This window comes from Gossypium arboreum, chromosome 13 (genome assembly GCF_025698485.1).
Source record: "Gossypium arboreum isolate Shixiya-1 chromosome 13, ASM2569848v2, whole genome shotgun sequence".
Lineage (NCBI taxonomy): Eukaryota > Viridiplantae > Streptophyta > Magnoliopsida > Malvales > Malvaceae > Gossypium > Gossypium arboreum.
The window spans coordinates 40,715,625-40,740,827 of NC_069082.1; the positions used below are offsets into that span (position 1 = coordinate 40,715,625).

Here is a 25,203-nt window from a genome sequence, read left to right on the forward strand (position 1 = left end):
AGGTTTGTATATGGGATTGTCAGCAATTAAGATGATAAGTAATTTGTATGTACAAGAGTAGTAATAGTAAAATTATGTTTCTAAGCAGTGGTTACTAATGGTTCGAGATGGATATTTGGATATGGAGTTTTGAACTATAGTAAGTGAGAATCAGATAAGTTTCTTGTAGCACCCCAAACCCGGCCCAGAAGTTATGGCCGGATCCGGCATGCCACATCAAAACGTAAAAAAAAAAAATTTCCATTCTAAGTCCAGAAAATCGTACTTGATGTTCAAAAGATTAATTCATTAAGGGTTAAAGTGAAAGGAAGTCGTGCACCGTAGGAAACCGGAAAAGAGGTGGTGAGTCCATCGGATCGCTATACCAAGCTCCTTCGGATCCAATCCTAGACATGCATACCGCCATTGCCACACCTTAACGTCATGAATATTTCTAGGAAACCGATTTGATTAAGTCATTTTTAGGAAAAGTGATTAATTTTGGAAAATACTTTCATTGCGGAAGCTTTGCTTGTTGTCGTGTTATTTTGAAATCAACTGTTGTTTTTGAAAATGCGCCCTAAAGCTATCCAATTTCAACAGTTAAAATAAATATTATCTATCTTAATAAAACATGTAAAAACATCAAAAATAAATAAGCGGCCTTATTACATTTAAAAGCCCAAAACCTCAAACGTAATTAAAAGGATGTCCAGTTCACCAGAAGAAAATCAAACTTTCAGAACGGGTGGCCACTCCGAATTCCCTCATAGCTCTAAGCCCACTATGGTTGGGGATTTCCTGCGTGGATGAAAATAAAAGGGGTGAGTTTGGGGAAACTCAGTGTGTAAGGAAAACCCATTCAAAGCCTAAGTCAGCTCAAGCCTATTGGGCCTAAGCCCATTCAGGTAATAGTGGTACTGGGCCAGAGCCCTTTTCAGATTACAATAAACCGGGCCTTAGCCCTTATTCAGATAATGATGGCCCATAGGCCCATTTCAAAATACATGCAACATCAGAAACATATGCAAGCCCATTTGGGTAATAGTGGTATCGGGCGAGCCCTTTTCAGACATAATAAACCGGGCCTTAGCCCTTATTTAGATAACAAGATGGCCCATAGGCCCATTTCAAAATACATGCAACATCAAGAAACATATGCAAGCCCATTTAGGAGACTACTTAACCCACCAACCACTACACTCCACCCGTACCAGCCATACACTCCATGTGGGAATAGCTCAACCCACCCAAATTTAACACTCCACAGCTTGCACCTTGCTTTGCTCGCTTATCAAAGAATTGAGGCAAAGCCTCCAAGACGTGGACAAGCCACTTTCAGATTTCCTCCGTCAATATCCCAATCCCATGCATCGATAATAACAACATGGCATGCAGTAAATAACAACAGTCAAACATGCATTTAGGTCAATTTAACCCTAGGTGTATTTCGGTAATTTTGCACCTAGGGGTATAACAGTAATTTTCCATACATAGGGGTATTATAGTAATTTAGCTGCTTTTAGGGTTTTTCATGCATATTCCTACCTTTCACGTACTAACAGAATCACGTACCGAGGGTTCTTACCGAATTGGGCCCGTTGGCCCATCATTCCAATTTTGGCCCATTCAGCCCAAAAATATCGAGGGCACAGAAATCATGCACTTTGCAGTCCAAACATTGCAGCTTACCAAAAACATTAATCGATTTACCTCACGAGCATTCGTACACTCGCAAATCTACAAAATACTGATTTTCGGCATTTCTGATTTTCGACTTTTGCCGATCTAGACTAAGAAAGAGGGTGTTAGTTACACACCTGTTTGCGACGATATGCTGACGAGATCCACACATGAACCGCCTACAATTGGATTACTAACACGTTAATCTAACTATTCAAATACAAACTACGTATTAACCCCTTACAATATTCGGCCAACCACACCTACAGATCATAGTAAGCTTATAAGAAATCAATAAGCAACTCATTAACAAATTTTTGTCAATGTTCACCACATAATCTAATTTCACTGCAAGCTGTCTTCCTGAGCAACAGTCACTCTATTATTTATAACTGGAGCTACGAAACTCCAAATCAAGTTCCGTTAATTTTCCATGAAAATAGACTCATATATCTTCTATCCATAAAATTTTCATAATTTTTTGTTTAGCCAATCAATACCAGATTTTTCTCAAAGTTTCCCATGTTTCACTGTTTGACTAATCTGACCACTCTTCATTACGAATCAAATTTCTCATTGTACAGAAGTCAAAATATGTTCTTGTTTATTTCATTAGAAACTAGACTCAATAAGATTTAGTTACACAATTTATTCAGCTTGTAATTCATCTCCCACAATTTATGGTGATTTTCCAAAGTTGCGTTACTGCTGCTGTCCCAAGCAGATTTATTACCAAATCACTGTTTCACACATACCTTGCATGCATGTTATTTAAACATGTATATCACCAATCAATCATCACATATCTATGATTTTACTTAAGTATAATCTCCATTTCATCATTTTAAAGCACAACATGTTAGCTGATTTTTCCCTTTAACATCTAAGGCACATGCATGCTTATTTGTTTGGCTCAACTTCACCTATCTTCCATTTTTCATCAAAAGAACATGAAACAACAACCATTTCCTTCATTTTAATTCATGACTAAATGCTCACAAAACAACTAAAAATCAAAATATACTTCAACTGTTAAGGTAGAATCAAGAAGAACTCATGAACCTTAAAATAGAAGCAAGGTACCAAGAACTTACCTTCAATTTTCCTCCTCCTAATGACCAAATATTCAAGAGCTTTCTCCTCTCCTTTCTCTTCTCTAACTTTCAGCTATGATGAACAAAGATGGACAAAACTTTGTTCTTTTCACCCCTTTTTCTTTTAATAAAACTTCATATTTCATCCATTTAATTCTTTAATACAAAAGACATGAAATTCTTATCATGAAACATTTACCTAACCCATTATCATGAAACATTTACCTAACCCATTATCATGGAACATTTACCTAACCTATTATCATGAGACATTTACCTAACCCATTATCATGGAACATTTACCTAACCTATTATCAATTTGTATCAATTTGTACCATAAATTATGGATATCAAGTGTACATTTTGTCTACAACAACATGATGGCTGGCCACTTCATGTAAAATAGGAGGTTTGTCATGCAAATCCTCCTATTTTGCACTCCTATTTATTTGGCCACTTCAATTTAGCCTATAGCATTTTCAAACATTTTCACATAGGTCCTATTTCATAATTTCACTCCATTTTTCTTATGGAACAAAAATTAACTAAAATTACCGTGTTCTATCTTAAGCTTGGGCTTTCTAGAGGCCCACTAACATAATTAAACCTATGCCAACATTCACAGGATTCCTGAAAATTGGGGCGTTACAACTCTACCCTCCTTAAAGAAATTTCGTCCTCGAAATTTTCCTAATCCAAACAGATGAGGGTATTGCTGTTGCATCGCTCTTCGGCTCCCAAACTCGAAGTTTCCTTCCTTAACTTGTTGAAAACGAGCGACCAAAGACTCATCGTTCAACTTTTTTCCTTAATCGATCCACCTGTGTTGGCCTCGCTTGCAACTCACCAACAGACTTCCATCATCATACGAGACTCAGACGAGCAAACATTGCTCTCGGATCGACATCTGACTCTACAACTTAGAGCATCGACTACCACATTAGCCTTGCTTGGGTGATACTCGATCGAACAATCATAATCTTTAAGCAACTCAATCCATCTCATTTGCCTAAGGTTCAGCTCCTTCTGAGTCAACAAATACTTAAGACTCTTGTGGTCAGTGTATATAATACACCTTTCTCCGTACAAGTAATGTCTCCAAATCTTAAGTGCAAATATCATCACGCCAACTCTAAATCATGAGTCGGATAGTTCCCCTCATGAGGCTTAAGCTGTCGTGATGCATATGCAACCACCTTACCCTCTTGCATTAACACGCAGCCCAAACCCACGTGTGATGCGTCACTGTACACACTAAAATCCTTTCCAGACTCCGGCTGAATCAACACAGGTGCTTCAGTCAGAACTTTCTTCAACTTCTCAAAAGCTTCCTGCTGCTTCTCAGTCCATACAAACGATACTCCTTTCCTTATGAGTTTTGTCAGAGGTGCTGCCATCACAGAAAAACCTTCTACAAACTTTCTGTAGTATCCTGCCAGTCCTAGGAAACTCCGTATTTCTGACACTGACCTAGGCAGCTTCCATTCCAAAATCGCTTCAATTTTCCGAGGGTCCACTTTAATCCCCTCAGCAGAGACCACATGTCCTAAGAAAGTTACCTCCTTCAACCAAAATTCACACTTCTTTGAACTTCACAAAGAGTTCCTTCTCCTTAATACTTACAAAGACTATACTGGAGATGCTCATCATGTTTTGTTTTAGTTTTAGAATATACCAGATATCGTCAATAAAGACGACTACGAATTGATCTAAAATGGTTGGAACACATGATTCATCGATCCATAAATGCTGCAGAGCGTTCGTTAGTCCAAATGGCATAACCGAAACTCGTAATGACCATACCGAGTCCCGAATGTCGCCTTTTGGATATCGCCTCCTTGACCCTTAATTGATGATATCCGGATCGAAGGTCGATCTTGGAAAATACGAAGCTCCTCTAAGCTGGTCGAATAGATCGTCAATCCTTGACAAGGGATACTTATTCTTAATCGCCGCTTTGTTCAACTGGCGATAATCAATGCACATCCGCATCGTACCATCCTTCTTTTTCATGAATAGCACTGGTGCTCCCCATGGAGACACGCTTGGCCTAATAAAGCCCCTATCCAACAACTCTTGAATTTGAGCACTTAACTCTACTAACTCCTTCGGTGCCATCCTATACGGTGCGATAGACACAGGCGCCATTCCAGGCAATAAGTCTATTCCAAACTCAACTTCTCGATTCGGAGCCAATCCTGGAAGCTCCTCCGAAAAAACATCTTGGAACTCCTTTTCGGTCCTAAAATTATCCACTGTCAGTCCCTCCTCTTCCGACTAACTTACAAATACCAATTAGGCCTCACAACCTTTTCGAATCCACTTTTCGGCTCTTAATGCCGACACCACATTGGACAAATAATCCCTTCTCTCACCTATCACCATAACCTCCTCATCCTTTGTAGTTCTTAACACCATTCGCTTAGAAGCACAATCCGAGTCGCCTTATGCTTAACAAGCCAATCCATTCCCGAATGGGGTCAAACTCTCGACAGTAACTCCATCGATCTTCAGAAAACATTGCCTTGAGTTTCTAAGGGTACATTCTCATGCAGTTTGTCTACCCTAACCGAAAGTGACCCAAGGGACTTAGTACAGATACCCGCTCACAATCTCCTTAGAGCAGTCCAAGTCGTCCATAATCCGCTCTGTGGCCTCCAACCAATATTCTGCCACATTCGAGGCTATACCAGACACGCCCTTAAAGATCTCCGTTCCGTTAGTCCCGAAGTCATTCAGAAATAGATCCCTGAATTTCGTTGCCCAAACTTGCTCCGGCAACCCTTTTCAGAACACGAAGCATTACCTGTGATAGGGTATCATCCTTGGCACCGCGGTCATGAGACTCTACCTCATGCCGGTGGTACGGTGCATCCACCGCCATATATGTCTCAAGACGAAGATCTCGCCGAGCACTTCCTCGGCTCCGCCCACGGCCTCTTGTACTCATATCGTATTATCTTGATTACGAATTTTTATGCATCAATTAATATTCCAGTGTTTATTACGATGTTTTATGAATCGACAAGAGTTCGAGTTTGTTTTCGCAGAATCGAAGTCTAGCTACGCCGATCTCTTATCGATTTTCCTATGCTTTCAGTATCATCCTATCTAGAGTATCCTAGCAGGATTTCAGTACAGACAGATAATTCAGAAAAATATTCAAAAGAGTTCAGAGTAATACTTACAGACTTGAGCCGGAGATTCAGAATGCCACCTTCTAAATATCTAAATTTTGAAAACCGCATTTTTCGCAATCTTTATAAAATTTTTGTTTTCGAAGATCTAAATTTTGTAAACCCATTCCACAGCCGAGTTGTTGTAAGCCTGGCTCTAATACCACTAAATGTAGCACCCCAAACCCGGCCCAGAAGTTATGGCCGGATCCGGCATGCCACATCAAAACGTAAAAAAAAAAAATTTCCATTCTAAGTCCAGAAATCGTACTTGATGTTCAAAGGATTAATTCATTAAGGGTTAAAGTGAAAGGAAGTCGTGCACCGTAGGAAACTGAAAAGAGGTGGTGAGTCCATCGGATCGCTAAGTACCAAGCTCCTTCGGATCCAATCCTAGACATGCATACCGCCATTGCCACACCTTAACGTCATGGATATTTCTAGGAAACCGATTTGATTAAGTCATTTTTAGGAAAAGTGATTAATTTTGGAAAATACTTTCATTGCGGAAGCTTTCCTTGTTGTCGTGTTATTTTGAAATCAACTGTTGTTTTTGAAAACGTGCCCTAAAGCTATCCAATTTCAACAGTTAAAATAAATATTATCTATCTTAATAAAACATATAAAACCATCAAAATAAATAAGCGGCCTTATTACATTTAAAAGTCCAAAACCTCAAACGTAATTAAAAGGATGTCCAGTTCACCAGAAGAAAATCAAACTTTCAGAACGGGTGGCCACTCCGAATTCCCTCATAGCTCTAAGCCCACTATGGTTGGGGATTTCTGCGTGGATGAAAATAAAAGGGTGAGTTTAGGAAACTCAAGTGTGTAAGGAAAACCCATTCAAAGCCCAAGTCACTCAAGCCTATTGGGCTTAAGCCCATTCGGTAATAGTGGTATCGGGCCGAGCCCTTTTCAGATTATAATAAACCGGGCCTTAGCCCTTATTCAGATAACATGATGGCCCATAGGCCCATTTCAAAATACATGCAACATCAAGAAACATATGCAAGCCCATTTGGGTAATAGTGGTACTGGCCGAGCCCTTTTCAGATTATAATAAACCGGGCCTTAGTCCCTTATTCAGATAACAAGATGGCCCATAGGCCCATTTCAAAATACATACAACATCAAGAAACATATGCAAGCCCATTTGGGAGACTACTCAACCCACCAACCACTACACTCCACCCGCACCAGCCATACACTCCATGTGGGAATAGCTCAACCCACCCAAATTTCAACACTCCACAGCTTGCACCCTTCTTTGCTCGCTTATCAAAGAATTGAGGCAAAGCCTCCAAGACGTAGACAAGCCACTTTCGGTACTTCCTCCATCAATATCCCAATCCCATGCATCGATAATAACAACATGGCATGCAAGAAATAACAACAATCAAACATGCATTTAGGTCAATTTAACCCTAGGTGTATTTCGTAATTTTGCACCTAGGGGTATAACAAAAATTTTCCATACATAGGGGTATTATAGTAATTTAGCTGCTTTTAGGGTTTTTCATGCATATTCCTACCTTTCACGTACTAATGTAATCACGCATCGAGGGTTCTTACCGAATTGGGCCGTTGGCCCATCATTCCAATTTTGGCCCATTCATTAAAAATATTTAGGGCACAGAAATCATGCACTTTGCAGTCCAAACATTGCAGCTTACCAAAAATATTAATCGATTTACCTCAAGAGCATTCGCACACTCGTAAATCTACAAAATACCGATTTTTGGCATTTCTGATTTTCGACTTTTGCCGATCTAGACTAAGAAAGAGGGTGTTAGTTACACACTGCTTATGCATTTATATGTTGACGAGATACACACACGAACCGCCTACAATTGGATTACTAACACGTTAATCTAACTATTCAAATACAAACTACGTATTAACCCCTTACAACATTCGACCAACCACACCTACAGATCATAGTAAGCTTATAAGAAGTCAATAAGCAACTCATTAACAAATTTTTGTCAATGTTTACCACATAATCATAATTTCACTGCAAGCTGTCTTCCTGAGCACCAGTCACTAAATTATTTATAACTGGAGCTACGAAACTCCAAATCAAGTTCCGTTAATTTTCCATGAAAATAGACTCATATATCTTCTATCCATAAAATTTTCATAATTTTTGGTTTAGCCAATCAATACCAGATTTTTCTCAAAGTTTCCCATGTTTCACTGTTTGACTAATCTGACCACTCTTCATTACGAATCAAATTTCTCATTGTACAGAAGTCAAAATATGTTCTTGTTTATTTCATTAGAAACTAGACTAAATAAGCTTTAATTACATAATTTATTCAGCTTGTAATTCATCTCCCACAATTTATGGTGATTTTCCAAAGTCACGTTACTGCTGCTGTCCCAAGCAGATTTATTACCAAATCACTCTTTCACACATACCTTGCATGCATGTTATTTAAACATGTATATCACCAATCAATCATCACATATCTATGATTTTACTTAAGTATAATCTCCATTTCATCATTTTAAAGCACAACATGTTAGCTGATTTTTCCTTTAACATCTAAGGCACATGCATGCTTATTTGTTTGGCTCAACTTCACCTATCTTCCATTTTCATCAAAAGAACATGAAACAACAACCATTTCCTTCATTTTAATTCATGACTAAATGCTCACAACACAACTAAAAATCAAAATATACTTCAACTGTTAAGGTAGAATCAAGAAGAACTCATGAACCTCAAAATAGAAGCAAGGTACCAAGAACTTACCTTCAATTTTCCTCCTCCTAATGACCAAATACTCAAGAGCTTTCTCCTCTCCTTTCTCTTCAACTTTCAGCTATGATGAACAAAGATGGACAAAACTTTGTTCTTTTCACCCCTTTTTCTTTTAATAAAACTTCATATTTCATCCATTTAATTCTTTAATACAAAAGACATGAAATTCTTATCATGAAACATTTATCTAACCCATTATCATGAAACATTTACCTAACCCATTATCATGGAACATTTACCTAACCTATTATCATGAAACATTTACCTAACCCATTATCATGGAACATTTACCTAACCTATTATCAATTTGTATCAATTTGTACCATAAATTATGGATATCAAGTGTACATTTTGTCTACAACAACATGATGGCTGGCCACTTCATGTAAAATGGGAGGTTTGTCATGCAAATCCTCCTATTTTGCACTCCTATTTATTTGGCCACTTCAATTTAGCCTATAGCATTTTCAAACATTTTCACATAGGTCTTATTTCATAATTTCACTCCATTTTTCTTATGGAACAAAAATTAACTAAAATTATCGGGTTCTATCTTAAGCTTGGGCTTTCTAGAGGCCCACTAACATAATTAAACCTATGCCAACATTCACAAGATTCCTGAAGTATATTTATATGAAAGTGATCAAATTGGAATTTGAAGCCTTGGATAGTATAGTATGAAGATGATACTTATACAACTATAGGAATGAATTTATGATTAGATTAAGAGATAAGTTAGTTTACTTGAAAATGAGTTCTATGAGATGTGTAACGCCCCAAAAATTCAGTATTTATTTTTGTATGTTGTGTTACACAAGTGTGTATCTTCTTCAGTGGTTATGTGTTATGGGAAGTGTCTGAGAAGTCTTGGGTTCAAGCTTGGGCTTATGCAAAATTTTTGTGTTTGCATGGATAAACCCTTGGCTCTAGACAGTAGGCTCTTAAATAAAAATGGGTAAAACATGTCAGAAAAAGCCTGCTGGTCTAGGGGATAGTGGCGTGTTACTTGTAATATCCTGATTTTGGGCCTAGTCAGAATAGTGGTTTCGTGACCACAAAATCCGAGATGAAAATAATTATTTTATGATTATTTTAAGGTCTATGATATGATTGCATGATTGTGTGAAAATTTCGTGAAGAAATTTTATGCATAAAGTGCTTAAATTGAAATTAGGGACTAAATCGAATAATTTGCAAAACTTGTATTCTAGAAGTTTCAAGTATGAAATTGTTTTGAAATATTAATTAGGAGGTCTTAAATAGAAATTTTACCAATTTCTAAGTCTATGGACAAAAATTGGACATGGATGGAATTTTTGGAAAGTTTAGTAGTAAGGGCATTTTGGTTATTTAGGGGTAAAATGAATTAAAATACAAAATTAAAAGCCAATTTTGCTCATCTTCAACCCCATGGCCGAATATAGCAAGGAGAAACCATGGCTAGGGTTTTTCAAGCTTCCAAGATCGATTGTGAGTCCTTTCTAGCTCATTTTTAATGATTTTTACGTTTTTGGAGTCCCGGTAGCTCGATTTAGCTTATGCTCGCAATAATTTAACCTAGGGTTTATATTTGGAAAAATACCCATAGGTGAAATTTGTGTATTTTGGTGTTTTATGATATAATATGAGCTTTTAAATTATGTTAGACAACTTGTGCTACTCGATTTTAAGTGAAAACGAGCAAAAGGGCTTAATCGGTAAAAATACCTAATAGTCATAAGTACATGTTAGAGTGAGAATTTGATGTTTCCATAGAAGGTAAAAATGATCAGCATGTCATAAAACATAAGAAAATAGGCTGAAGTTTAATTTACGAGCTTTGGGGCAAAAGTGTAAATATGCAAAAGTTTAGGGGCAAAATTGTAATTTTTCCAAAATATGATTTTGGGTCAATTTGAAAAATGTGAGTCCTAATTAGACTATATTTTAAATGATAGAGCAAGGAAAACTGAAATTTGGGCTAAAATGGGGAAAATTCCAAGTTGACGACGAAATGGTAAAAGTAGCTATTTTCGCATACGAGGTAAGTTCATATGTAAATGTTGGTAACATAGTTATTGTTTTAAATGTTTTAATGTTATTTAAATGATATGATAATTATTATGAAATATCATACTTGTGACAATTGTTTGATAATATGTCAAATTATGTGATATACTTGGAAAATGTGAAATACTACCGAGTATCGGTATCGACATTCCATAGAAGATGGTTGAGACATATGATTGGGAAAAATGTCCCGTTGAACCTTAGGAATGGATTAGGATACAAGTGACATGTCACTGGGATATTTGGGCATCCGAACTCGTTGAGTTGAGTCGGAGTTCACTTATGGATGCGAGCGTCCGAACTCGTTGAATTGAGTCTGAGTTCGAGAGATGTAACTAGGCATCCGAGCTCGTTGAGTTGAGTCCGAGTTCACTTATGGATGCGAACGCCCGAGCTCGTTGAGTTGAGTCCAAGTTCACTTATGGGCGGCTTACATGGTAGCTTGGCTACATATGTGGCACTTATGTGCAAACTTTCCATGTATCCGAATTATATTCCGATGTGTTCAACGGGTAAAGTTCTACTGAAATGGAGGAATACTCAAGATGAAAGGGACGTATTGGTAAGTGTTGTGAAATGGATACTTTGAACAGGTATGTACTTAATCCTCGGGTTGAAAACTCGATATAACAACAATATGGTAAGATGATAAATGAAAATGTGATATGAATGTCTTGGTGATGATTATGCAAATGATGTTTTATGTTTGCTTATATGGTTATGTTACTTGCTATTTGCATGTGAACTTATTAAGCATTTATGCTTACTCCCTCATTTTCATTCCTTGTAGTGTTGACAAGCCAGCTAGGAAAATGGGAACGATCGGAGGCATGCTCACACTATCTGTATACCATCTTGGCATAATGGCTTGCATATTTTGAGTATGGCATGTATAGCATTATAATCATTTTGTATATATGGTCTTATGATATGGTTATTGAGTGGTATGGAAATGCTTGGTAATGATTAGCCATTGGAATGGCTAATCATGATCATATTTGGTGTTATGTACGTCAAATTGCTAGCTAATCCATGGAAACCATGAAATAGGTAAAATTTACCATAAAATAGATTCAGACAGCAGTAGTGATGTGAATTTTAAAAATCACTAAAAATAGTAGAAATGGATTTGAATAATGAATAAGTTATGGAATCTAAGCTTGATGAGTCTATTTTCATATGGAAGAAGCGAAACAGGTATATGAGCTATATTTTATGAGATGTTTAAATTTTTGTGAAACAGGGCCAGACCGATTTCTGGATCCTCTGTTAAGATTTTGGAAATTCACCATAAACTTTACAAAGATAATTAAAAGTCATGCTTTATATGTAAAGATTCCTTATTGAGTCTAGTTTTATTAGAGACAAACGGCATAGTCATTGAAGCTCTGTACAGGGAGATATCTGATTCGTAATACACAGAGGTCAGAGTAGTCGAACCCTGAAACAAGGGAGACTTTAACTAATAAACTGTACTAATTGGCCTGACCAAAAATTCTAGAAAAAAATTAGTAGATATATATATGAGTCTAGTTTTAGGAAAAATTTACAGAATTGGATTTCGAGTTTCGGAACTCGAGATATGATTTTTAAAGAGACTATGATGCAGTTAGCCAGCTTGTCTGGAAATTTTAAAATGAATTGTATGAGCTGTTTAAGTAATGAATTAAGTCCGTTAACACCTCGTGTTCGACTCCGACAACGGTCTCGGGTATGGGACGTTACATTACTGTTGCTAGGAGACTTGAGTTCAAGTTTTGTTGCGTGCAAAGGGTGTTTATTTTGCTGCTCTTGCCATGTGAGTGGTAGAGGTTGACCGAAACTCTACTGGGGGAGTGGAGTTTGAAATTGGTGGTTGAGGAGATTATGGTGGAGAGGTTTTAGGAGGAAATCAAGGGATTTTGAAGGAGGGGGAGTGTCGGTGCCTATTTTGGACTCCCAACACTCAGAATTTGGCGTTGTGACTGTCAAGTGCTCTCTAATTCAGTGGCTAACCCTTTTTGCTTCATTTCATTTTTGTTTGAGGTCGAACGCTACCTTGACCATTCGGGTATTTTTTCCTTCTGCATTCTTTTCGATTTTGCTTTCCCTTTTGACCATTTCTCTACTGTTAGCCAATTCTTTTTTCATCTACTATTCTACCTAAGGTTTTCATCTACTATTCTACCTAACGTGCCCATCCTTGTACCCTAAACCGAATACCATTCTTCCCTTCTCAATCAGTTTTGTGCCGTCATTATCCTCTTTTGTGTAGTGGCCGAATATCCCTTTCTCTTCTCTCTCACTTCCTTCGGTTTTTATTGAGTATCCCTTCTTGTATTGTGAAAACTGAATACACCACCTCTTATGTCATTCTTTCGGTTCTCTTCTCTTTACACTTTTATGTTGATTAGTCGAATATTCCATCTCAGGTTCGAATGCTCAGTTATTATTTTCTTCCCTCTTTCTGTTGTGATATTCTATTCTACCTAACACCCTTCTATGTTGACAATTTTTGCTAGGGAAGTGATTGTGTCAGCCTTACTTCTGTCGAACCTTGGCTTTCGGCTTTTTTTGGGGGTGTGGCCCAAATTGCTTTCCTTCTTTTTTGGCTTAGCACACTCGGTAAATACTATATACTTGGTTCAATGGCTTGCGTGTAGTAATAGCTAACAAGTTGCGATTCAGTTGCAGGTGGTCTTTGAGGATTGTAAGCGACTTCTTGCAATGGTTTTAGTGTGATCGATCAAGGTGAGTAGTTGGTAATCTCTTGAACAAGTATTGGCTAGGGTTCCTTTCAACTCGTTTGTTAGGTATTTAATCAAAACTTCTGTTTGTAATAGGTTGGAGTGCTCGCGGGCTAATTCACACATTTTCGCAACCGGATGTGTAATCACACTACCATAATCGTAAATCAGCAAAAGCTAGAGTAGGTGATCGTCGACCCTACAAGAGCGTACGCTCACTCGTGTGGTAAACTGAAAGCATAAACGGGGGTGTTTCATCGTAGAGACCACCATGAGTATTTTCATGGGCTTAGGCCGCTTTGGGCCACATTGGGTCGTGTGGGCCCCACGGGCTTGTGGGCCCCACACAATAAACCACATAGACGGGTGGAGGTTGTTGGGCCAGGCTGTGTAGTTTACACGGCCAAGGCCATTTTTGGGCTTTGTGGGCCTCATGGGCCCGCATTATGGGCCTTGGGCCCATTTTTCACTGTTTGACTGTTAAGGTTGCACGGGTCACCCGAGACGACTGTGGACCTACTGTTGGGTCGGTAAGTATACCTAGATCGTAATTGATGAAATGACTGTTATGCCCCTATAAGGTAAAATGACTGATATGCCCCTATGAGTTGTATGATTGTAACCTAGCATGACATTTTGCATACATGTATGATATTATGACATGACGCATGACATATTACATCGGGATGGGTTTATTATGATTGGAGGAAGTGTACTGTACTGGCAGCTCTGCTGCAATTTCTGTTAGTGCCCAACTGGTGCTATTTTTGGTGTGTAGGGATGGGTGGGTTGATTTTATCCCCACACGGTGTGTAGGGTTGGACGGAGTGGTGTGTAGAGTCTGGCTGGGTAGGATCTCAGATTGCATATCTGTACTGTGACCGCTACTGAACTGGGCTAATGCCCATATTGATTCTAATACTATAATGGGCTAAGGCCCTAACTGGAATTAAACTGTTACTGAAGCGGGCTTAGGCCCAGTCTGTAATTACTTACTGTATGACTAAATGTTGTTGAGGGATTACACACTGAGTTTTCATAAACTCACCCTTTCTGGTTTCTACGTAAGTAATCCTTAAGCGGATCGATGCTGTGAGGAACTCGAAGGTTGCCATACAACCGCATTTGCTTCCCTTTTAACTTTTAATTTTTAAGTAATTTAATTTGGGTTTGTTTTGTAATAAGGCCTCTTCAAGTTTTTATTTTAATTTCGGATTTATTACTTTGGTTTATATCTGCTAAGTAGTAGACAGCGGGTTTTCAAAAAAATATATAAACGTTTTTCCAAAACACCACGTTTGTACAACACATTTTGAAAGCTTCCACAATAACCATTGTTTTAAAGTGTAATAACAATCTAATAGGATCAACATTTTGCTAAAACGACTTGAGCCTTAACAATGAACCTAGACCCCAAAATTGATAAATGACTGTTATGTCCCTATAAGGTAAAATGACTATTATGCCCTTATGAGATGTATGACTGTGTTGAGCATGCCATTTTATATTTGTTACATACATGCATGATATTATGATATGTTGCATGGGGATGGGTTATTATGATTGGAGGAAGTGTATTGTACTGGCAGCTTTGCTGCAATTACTGTTTAGTGCCGCAACCGGTGCTATTTTTGGAGTGTAGGGATGGGTGGGTTGATTTTCTCCCCATATGGTGTGTAGGGCTGGACGGAGTGGTGTGTAGAGGCTGGCTGGGTAGGATTTCTGATTGCATATCTCAGATCGTGATCACATCGAATTGGGCTAAGGCCCTGATCGACATCGATACTTATTGGGCTAAGGCCCTAACTGAAACTAAACTGTTACTGATACGGGCTTAGGCCCAGACGGTATTTGCCTACTACATGATTTACTGTTTGATTATTAAAGGGATTGCACACTGAGTTTTCGTAAACTCACCTTTCTGTTTATCTGCGCAGGTAATCCTTAGTCTTAGGCGAGTCAGTGCTGCGAGGGACTCAAAGGTGGCCACTGAACTGTATGGACTTCTTTATTGGATTTTGATTTAAAGGTATTTTAATTTGGGTATTTTTATGTAATAAGGACTCTTAAAGTTTTTATTTGTTAATCTGTGTTTTAATCTTGATTTTTCTTTGCTAGCAGTAGGACTCGAGGTTTCAAAAGATAAATGTTTTTCAAAACACCAAATTTACGCAATGTAACGCCCCAAAAATTGGGCCTAGAAATATTGAGTTTGGAGTTCGAGTTCGGGTAGAAGATGGCCTGATTAAATAGGATGATTTAATTATTATTATTATTATTTAGTATGTTTAGTTAGTAATTAAATAAATTACGAAGGGTTTATGGTGTGGGAAAGTCTGGGGCTCAGCCCATAGCTCTAGCAACATTCTTAAATTTTGCTTCTTAAGGAAATCTGGGCATAACGCCTTAAAAATAAGTTGGGCAGAAGCTGGCCATAAAGGAATGCCTGGCCCAGTGGTTAGGCACACTAGGCAGCAGGAAGGAAGGCTGGGGTTTGATTCCCAGCGTGCGCAAACATGTTTTTAAGTCAAGGGCTGTCGTAGGCAGGCCTTAAGTGTTGTTGGGGCTAACTCATGTCATAATAAGGAACTCAGCCTAGTGGCAAGGGATGTTAGAAGGCTGAAGGGGACCCCAGTTCGAGGCACGGGGCACGCGAGACGTTTATTTTTTTAAGTAAATGGGTTACACTAAAATAGGCTTTAAAAGAATTCGCGAATGGAGTATGCCACAAGGACTGCCTGTGGTGCAGTGGCAGCAGCGTGATTGGCATACCGAGAGGATGTTGGTTCGATTCCAGGGGAAGGCAAAATTTTGATTTATTTTTAGGTAGCCGTGACTATAGCAGTTAAGCCTTAAAATTAATTTTGAGAAGATTATGTCATGAAAGGAACTTCGGTGCAGTGGCAAGTAGCGTATGTGTGTGTTTAGAAGGTCATAGGTTCGAGATGTATTGCAGGAAAAATTTCCTTTTTATTTCACAAGTAACCGAGGCTTCAGCAAGAATAAATTAAGATTAATTGTGACCCTATTATAGTATAAAGGAAAGATTGGTGCAGTGGCCAGCAGCAGGATGTGGAGCGCAGGGACAGGAGGAGGTCTGGAGTTCGAACTGCTGTGCGCGCGAAGGACCAATTTGCTGCTCGCGTGGGGAAGGAGTTGGAGTCTGATCAAGACTCTCTTAGCAGCGTGCTGAAGTGGTGCAGGGGGTGGATAAGGCTGCTAAATGGTGGGAAGGAGTTTGAATGAAATTCAAACTGTGCTAAGGGCTAAAATTAAGGAGCAAAACAAGGAATTTGAATTTGGGAAGGACGGTGGTGCCGAAATAGAACTCATTCGACTTTGGGCAATTAGATGCCGAAATAGCTCTCAAATTTTGGCTAGGATGAATTGTTTGTTTATTTTTTTCAGCTCAAATTCTCTTATCATATTTATTTTATTTTATTTTATCAACTTTCATTCCTTTTGATCCATCTTTCTTTTCTTCGCGGAAGCCTAAATATTCTATTGCTATTCTTAAAATTCTTTCCCTTTTCTTTTTCTTTCATCAATCTCTCTCAAACCATTGCTAACCGATTACCCTTCGAAAATCCAAACCACACTCCGTGATAGCCGACTTTTCTCCTTAGCCGAATCCTCTATTCTTTTTCTTCATTATTCTTCTATTTTCTTCTTAAACCGAATTAAGCATACCTTAGAATAGGTTCTAGAAGTCAAATCACTAGATCTGTTCTCTTCTTGTATTTTGGGGATTTGATCTATAACAAATCTAGAATAGGAAGGTACTTCGGAATGTTTCTGGCAAGTAGATCCTCGGTAAGTGCTCAGATCTTTCTGTCTATTCGTTATTTCGAGTTTATTATGAAAAGCCGACTAGTCCTTAATCTCTTAGGGAGACTGTCGTTTTAGACTAAAGGCTTTAATAGCCTCTTCTTTTGGTTTCATATGTATTTAGTGTGGATTTAAGGACAAGCAATCAAGGAGCATAGAGGGTTGACACTATTGGAGCATCTAGATCTGGTAGCTGGAGATCGATAAAGGTAAGGGTTAAAGATATGGACTATGGCCGAATATGGTAAGGGTTTGATGTGTTAAGTTGTTATCAAGTTTTAATCTAATGTTATAGTAACCGATTGTAGGCTGCTCGTGTGTGGAACTTGTCAATGTTTCGTCGTAAAGCAGGTGTGTAAACGACACCCACTTACAGACTAGATCGGCAAAAGCTGAAAAGCCGAAATGCCGAAGAGCCGGCATTTTGTGGACCTGCGAGCGTGCAGTGCTCGTGGGATAGTTGTTTGTTAATCTTGGTAATCTAAAGCGGTAAGATTGCAGAGTGCGTAATTTCGTGCACTTCGGTATATTTGGGCTTAATGGGCCGAAATGGGGTTAATGGGCCAACAGGCCCAATTCGGTAAAAATGCTCGGTAAGTGTTTCTGTTAATACGTTAATGGTTGTAATGTGCATGAAAACCCTAAAATAGTAAATTTACTAGAATACCTCTAAGTATGAAAATTACCATTATACCCCTAGGTGCAAAGTGGCCGTTATACCCCTAGGGTTAATTTTGACTGAAATGCATGATATTCTGATTCTGTATGTTGTATGCCATGACATGTATATCTGTTGCATGGGATATGGGTTATATTGATGGAGGAAGCATTCTGGTGGTTGTGCCACAAATATCTGTTTCTGGTGGCTACGCCACAAATATCTGTTCTGGTGGCTCTGCCACAATATCTGTATCTGGTGACTCTATCACAATATCTGTTCAGGCAGCCATGCTACAAATTCTATGGCGTGTAGTGGATGGGTGGGTCGAGTTATCTCCCCACATGGTGTAAGGTTGGTACGGGGGTGTATACGGATGGATATGGGTTGGGTTTTCTACATACATGATATATCTGTTCTGTATCTGTTATGGGTCTATGGGCTTCATTCTAAATTTTGTATAGGGCTAAGGCCCAACTTAATCTGTTTCTACGGTTTGATCTGATTTGGACTATGGTTGGGTTATTTTACACACTGAGTTTTCCAAACTCACCCCTTAATTTCATTCATGCAGGAAACCCCCAACGATAGTGGACTTGGAGCCGTGAGGGATTCAGAGTGGCCACATGTTCTGTAAATTCGCTTTTCTTCATGTGTTTTAATCAGCACTTACTTACTTTAATTGTTTTGGGTTTTTAAGTTGTAACAAGGCCGCTTTAATTATTTTTAATTATTTTTAGTATGTTTCGTTAGCTTAGATATGATATTGTTTTAATTGTTTGAAATTGAATAGCTCTAGGGTGCGTTTTAAAAAGGTTACTAGATTTCAAAATATCACGTTAACAAAGCAAAGCTTCCGCAACGAAAACGTTTTCAAAATTAATAACCTTTTCAAATGGTTTTAAACGAATTGGTTTTCCCTGAACAATCACTCAGTTAAAGTGTGGCAATGGTTGTGTGCATGTCTAGGATTGGATCCGTGGAGAGCTGGGTACTTAATCAGTCTAATTGACTCACCTCCTATTTTCTGGCATCCTACCTGGTGCACAGCTTCCATTCACTTCAATCTATAACGAAGATATTCTTTAAACACTAAGAAAGACTTTAGATAAAACATGACTTTTCTAGTAATGCTTCAATGTGACATGCCAGATTCAGTCGTAACGTCTGGGCCGGGTTTGGGGTGTTACACGCAACATGTTTAACGAGCTTCCTCAGAAAAAAAAAACATTTTCAAGTTAATAATAATTTGATTAACAATTCCCTAAACGACTTGAATTTTAAACAATGGACGACACATTCTAAATTTTTGTTAAGAACACAAAAAGGTTAAATATAGATCGGGTTTTTCAACGATATCATATTTTGCGAAAAACACATCAATGTGACGTCACCAGATTCGGCTATAACGTCTGGGCCGGGTTTGGGGTGTTACACCAACGATTATTGTTTGGCACTTCAAAGTGATATGAAGTAGTGTTAGTACCATAGTACATAAATAAATAGTAATAATAATAAAATATCACTATGACTTATGAAACTTGTAACAAACCTAACTCGTATCCATCGCTAGACTAAGGTTATGAGGCATTACCGAACATATCGGAACATTTCGTAATTATTTTACAATCAAGAGTCATACATCGTCATATCATAGTCAAATATCAACATAAATCCCTTTCTTAGGTCAACGAGACCTTAAAGGAAGAGGTCGGGACTAAACTGAACACATACAAAATTTTTCAAAGCTAAACAACTTTTCTAAGTTACAAAGGTCACACACTCATGTGAATAGGTTGTGTGCCTTACACGGCATTAGACATGCCCGTGTGTCTAGGCCGTGGAAAAATAGGGCATACATACTGACTTGTCCACACCGTCATAAGACATGCCCATGTGTCTAGCCCGTGCTTGAAACTGGCTTAGCCACACGGCTTGGCATATGCTCGTGTGTACAACCGTGTGGTCTACCCAGGCTAATTTTGAAATTGCCCTCGAGCAACGGAGTAGAGACACACGCCCGTGTCCCTACTCGTGTGGGCAAAAATAGGCCATTTACAACGCCAATATGTCACCCACTTAGGGTTCTTCCTACAAGCACCAAATATCATCAAATGTACCATAATTTCAACCAAATTCAATCCCAAAACATACATCATTCATGTCATATTATTATCAACCTATTTCATGCTTATAATTCATACCAAATCATGCCAAATCATAAGCCAAAGTCATACTAAAACATATGTTTTAAACCTCATTTTACTTCTTTCCATCTCATAAATAATCTTACTAATTCCTCAAATAAGCACATACCAAAATCTTACCAAATTGACCAATTCTATTTGGCCAACTATGTAACACCCCGTACCCGAGACCGTTGTCGGAGTCAGACAAGAGGGGTTCGCAGACTTAAATCACTTATTTGCACAGTCCATTTTAAATTTCTAGACGAGCTGGCTAACTGCGTCACTGTCACCTTAAAACTCATATCTCGAGTTACAAAACTCGAAAACAAATTCCGTAAATTTTTCCTGAAACTAGACTCATATTTCCATCTACAAATATGTTTCTAGAATTTTTGGTCGAGCCAATTAGTACAGTTTATTAGTTACAGTCTCCCCTGTTTCAGGGTTTGACTACACTGACCTTTGCGCATTACGACTTGGATATCTCCCTGTACAGGGCTTCAATACTGATGCTGTTTGTTTCTATAGAAACTAGACTCAAAAAGGAATCTGTAAATATATGGCATGACTTCTAATTATCTCTGGTTAATTTATAATGAATTTCCAAATTCGGAACAGGGAATCCAAAAACCGTTCTGGCCCTGTTTCGCGAAAACTTAAATATCTCATAATATACTGTTCATATGTCATTTCGTTACTTTCCCATGAAAATAGATTCATCAAGGTTCGATTGCATAATTTATTCACTATTTAATTCCATTCCTACTATTTTTAGTGAATTTTCACATTCACGTCACTGCTGCTATCAGCATCTATTTTTAAGGTAGACTTTACCTATTAAGTAGTTTCCATGATTCAACTAGCCCTTTTGCATATATAGCACAAAATATGATCACGATTAACCATTCCAATGGCTAATCGTTCCCAAACATTTCCATACCTCTTAATGAACATCATACAAGACGATTATAATATTAAGCTCAAAGTGTATATAAGCCATTTTCGCATGGCTATCCAAATTTATACAAAACCAAAGGGTCCATGACCAACAACAAAAAGGGTAGTCCTATACATGCCATTTCAAAGTTCAACCAAAAGTGTACCAAAAGGGACTTTGATAGTGTGGGCGACTTCGACTTCGACACTCCCGAGTCCGATAGTGATTTAACCAAAATCTATAAAACAGAGATTCAAAGAACGGAGTAAGCATTTAATGCTTAGTAAGTTTTGGGCAATGAAATTAGGCTCAACTGAAGTATAGCATTCATATAACTAAACGGATAATTTCATATACACATATATTCTAAAAAAATCAGTCCTACTTCACATTTCCAACCCTTATATTCATACATAAGGGATCAACTTAACCAAAAACCGGAAGCTCCTTAATCGATTGAGCGAATACTATTTAAGAGGAATCAATTAATCCAATGCATGTACAACACATACCTCGTTGTTGAGTTTTTTTTTTTTACGAGCGTATTAATTGAAATTATTACAGCAGATCGCTCATTCCCAAACTCAAGTAATCTTCGGGATTTAGCCGGATATAACTACTTGCACAAGGCCTTCGGGTCTTAGCCCGGATATGGTCACTAGCATAAATGCCTTCGGGACTTAGCCCGGATATAGTCGCTAGCACAAATGCCTTTGGGTCTTAGCCCGGATATAGCAACTCGCACGAATGCCTTCGGATCTGTAACGCCCCAAAAATTGGACCTAGAAGAGTTGGGCTTTGAGTCTGGGATTCGGATAGAAGAAAACCTGAATATTGAGAAGTTTTGAATATTACTAGTGTTTAAATATATATATTGATAAAATATTTATGTTAGTACTAATATTTTAATTTTGATGAAAATTATTATCATTATAATTATTAGATACAAATATATTTATACAATTATTGCTGTTAATTTAGTGTTTAAATTAACATATTATCAAAAATTTTATCTGTATCTATTTTCATTGATTTATGGAAATTATAATTATTATTATTAGGAAAAATTTATATATATTATCGTATTTGAAATCTTCATTATTATGGTTATTATTTTTATTATTATTTTAGTTTTTAAATAAATTTAGAAGTATTTAAAGTGTGGGAAAAATTGGACCAAGACTCTAGCAAAAAAATTATTATTTTTGCTTCTTTAGGGATCTGGACATTAAGGTTTATTAATAAGTTAGGCTAAAATTAGACATAAGGAGGAGTCGGCCCGGTGGTTAGGAGTGTTGGGCGTGAAAGGAACGAGGTTCGATACCAAATGTCATAAATTGGGTTTTGTTTTAGTATACAGAGTTGCGGTTGGAATAGGCCTTAAAGGAAGTTAGGAATGAAGTTTGACACAAAGAGAGCCTGTGGTGCAAAGGACAAGCAACGTATGTGTGTGTTAAAGAGGTCGCAGTTCGATTACAGACGTGAGCGAATCTGTTTTATTTTTAAAGTGGGCCGAATCAAGCAGTAAGGTTTATAATTTATTGTGGCCATATATTAGCAAGGAAGGAAGCTCGTGCAAGGGCCAACAACATGGGCGTGGGCGCAAGGCGACGGAGGTCCGGGGTTCGAGTCCGAGCTAAGGTATGTTTTAATGTTATATTTTAAAATGAACGGACTTCAAAGCAGTAACCTTTAAGATAAAATGGGACGGTATATTATTGAAAGCAAATGCGCGTCCCAAGGCCAAAGAAGATGTCGGGCAACCTGGAGGTCCTGTGTTCGAACAACGTCATGCAAAAGGGTGTTTCTTTTTGCTGAACACACGTGGGAAGGACCGTGACGGATTGAAATGCTACCACCGCAGGAGGATTCGGCTGAATGGGGACTGCTTGCTCAAGATGGAGAGTTTGAATTAAATTCAAACTTTGATTATGGCCATGAATTAAGGAGATAAGGAAGGAATTAAAATTGGAAAAGGATTTTATTTTATTCTAATCTTAATCTTATTTCTTTTTGCTCTTATTCTTTTCTATTTTTCCCAAAAGTGAACAATTTTCTCATTTTTTTAATTATTTTCTTTCCTTCTCTCATCTATTCCCTCTTCTCTTTCTTTCTCCTCTTGCCGATTGTTCTTAAGCTAATCCTCTCTTTTCTCTTCCGTTATTTCTTCCACAAACTCTCTACCTCTCATTCTTCCTCTCTTTCATTTATAGTAAAAGTCGAACCGATCATTCTTTTCATTGCTAACCGAATATCAACAAGCCAAATCTCAAGGAGTCAAAGGAAGTCGATTGCTTTATAAAGTGACCCAAAAGCCAAAAGCACAAAGACCCTTGGGTGACTTGGTGGCCGATTCGTAGGATCCTTGTGGTACGGGTTCGCTAGTGTTTTAGAGTCATGATGCGTTGAATCGGAGTTAACACGGGATTGAAACCGTTTGGGTAAGTGAACCTTGGTAAGTGCTCGTAGCTTTAATCAATTCAATATTAGGGAGTTTAAGAAAAGCGAAACCTCTCTAATTTAGGAGATGGCGAATATGGGCATAGACTTTATGGGGTCTTCTTTAATATTTTTGGTTTATTTATTGAAGGATCAGCAAGGTGTAGTGTCGATTTGGAGTAGCTTGGATCACGGAGTAGCTAGGCCTAGTCATCAATCGCGACAAAGGTAAGGTGCCTAAGGCCATTATGGATGGTGGCGAATGTGTAAGTGTTAATATTGGAAAGTTCTTGATTTGGTTCAATTATTGCGAGCTGATCTATTTAACAATTGATTATAGGAGAAATCGCATAGGAGATCTCGTCAAGGAATATCGCAAATCGTGTGTAAACGAACCCTTTCATAGCTTAAAGCGATAAATGTTTGAAAAGCGAAATGCCAAATTCGGCATTTCGAGGACTCGTGAGCAAGCTTAACGCTCATTAGTTAGTTAGATTCGTTGAGATGATGATCGGAACATTGGAAACGGTAAGAACGTGATTTTTGGCATTCACAAGAAGTTGGGCCTCGAGGGTCGCAATAGGGCCCAACAGCTTTCGCCCATTTGGGTAAAATTGGTAGAATATGAAAACTCGTTAAATTGCGCGACGAGACCGATAAAACCATTATGGAATATAGGCTAAATGGGCCTCGATGACGAAATTGGCTAAGTAGGGCCCATTAGGGTTTTTGGCCTAATAACTCGTTTTTGCTAAAATGGGCGTAATCACTGTTTGCACCCATGAATTGTTTGTAATCATAATGAACATGGAAACCCTAATTTTGGTAAAATTACAAGATTACCCTTATAATATGAGAATGACCGTTTTGCCCTAGGTAAAATGACCATTATACCCCTAGGGTTTATGTATGATTTTAATACATGGGATTTTGATAAATATGGTATGCATGATATGCACATGAAATGTATGCTATGCACATGATATGTATGCTATGCACATGATATGTATGATATGCACATGAGGTAATCATAAATGCATTGGGTTGGGTTTTATATGGATGGAGGAAGTGAAAAAGGGCTTATGCCCGATTATCAAAAGGGCTTATGCCCTGCTTATCAAAAGGGCTTATGCCCCAGCTTATAAAAGGGCTTATGCCCTGCTTATTGAAAGGGCTTTGGCCCGATTATTAAAAGAGGCTAGGCCTCCAATTATATGATAAAGCAACTATGCTTTGCAAATGGAGAGTTTGGCGGGTGGGTCGAGTTAATCCCACATGGTGTGTTGGTTGGTACGGTGGAGAGTAGCGGATGGTAGGTTGAGTAGTCTCCCAAATGGGTTGCATTCTTTCATTGAAATTATATGTGACATTGAAATGGGCCTAAGGGCCATACTGTTTCTGATAAAGGCTTTGGCCCAAGAATATGAAATATGAAAAGGCTTGCCCAGTGTTATGGAATATGAAACATGAAAAGGGCTATGGCCCAAGATATGTTGAGATTGGATTTGGGCTTAGACCCAACAGTCATTATTGTTTTTGGGCTCGAAGGGGCTTGTTGCACATGAGTTTCCAAACTCACCCCCTTTCCTTAACCTTGCGTGAGCCTTGATGTGGGGACTTGGGCGGAGGGATTCAGAGTGGCCACGGTGATCGCCTTGGGCTTTAAATAAAGTGTT

General features: G+C 38.3%; 1 long non-coding RNA gene across 2 annotated transcripts; it reads right to left on the bottom strand.

Moving 5' to 3' along the window:
- Window positions 1–588: 588 nt before the first annotated feature.
- Window positions 589–8,798, bottom strand: LOC128286436 (uncharacterized). Of its 2 annotated transcripts, none has more exons than XR_008276994.1 (3): window positions 8,693–8,798; window positions 1,800–1,841; window positions 589–780 (listed from the first exon to the last, which is right to left on the bottom strand). It is a non-coding gene; the product is annotated as an uncharacterized LOC128286436 (long non-coding RNA). The 2 variants fall into 2 exon arrangements; XR_008276995.1 differs by lacking the exon at window positions 8,693–8,798 and adding an exon at window positions 2,757–2,900.
- Between the last annotated feature and the right edge of the window lie 16,405 nt (window positions 8,799–25,203).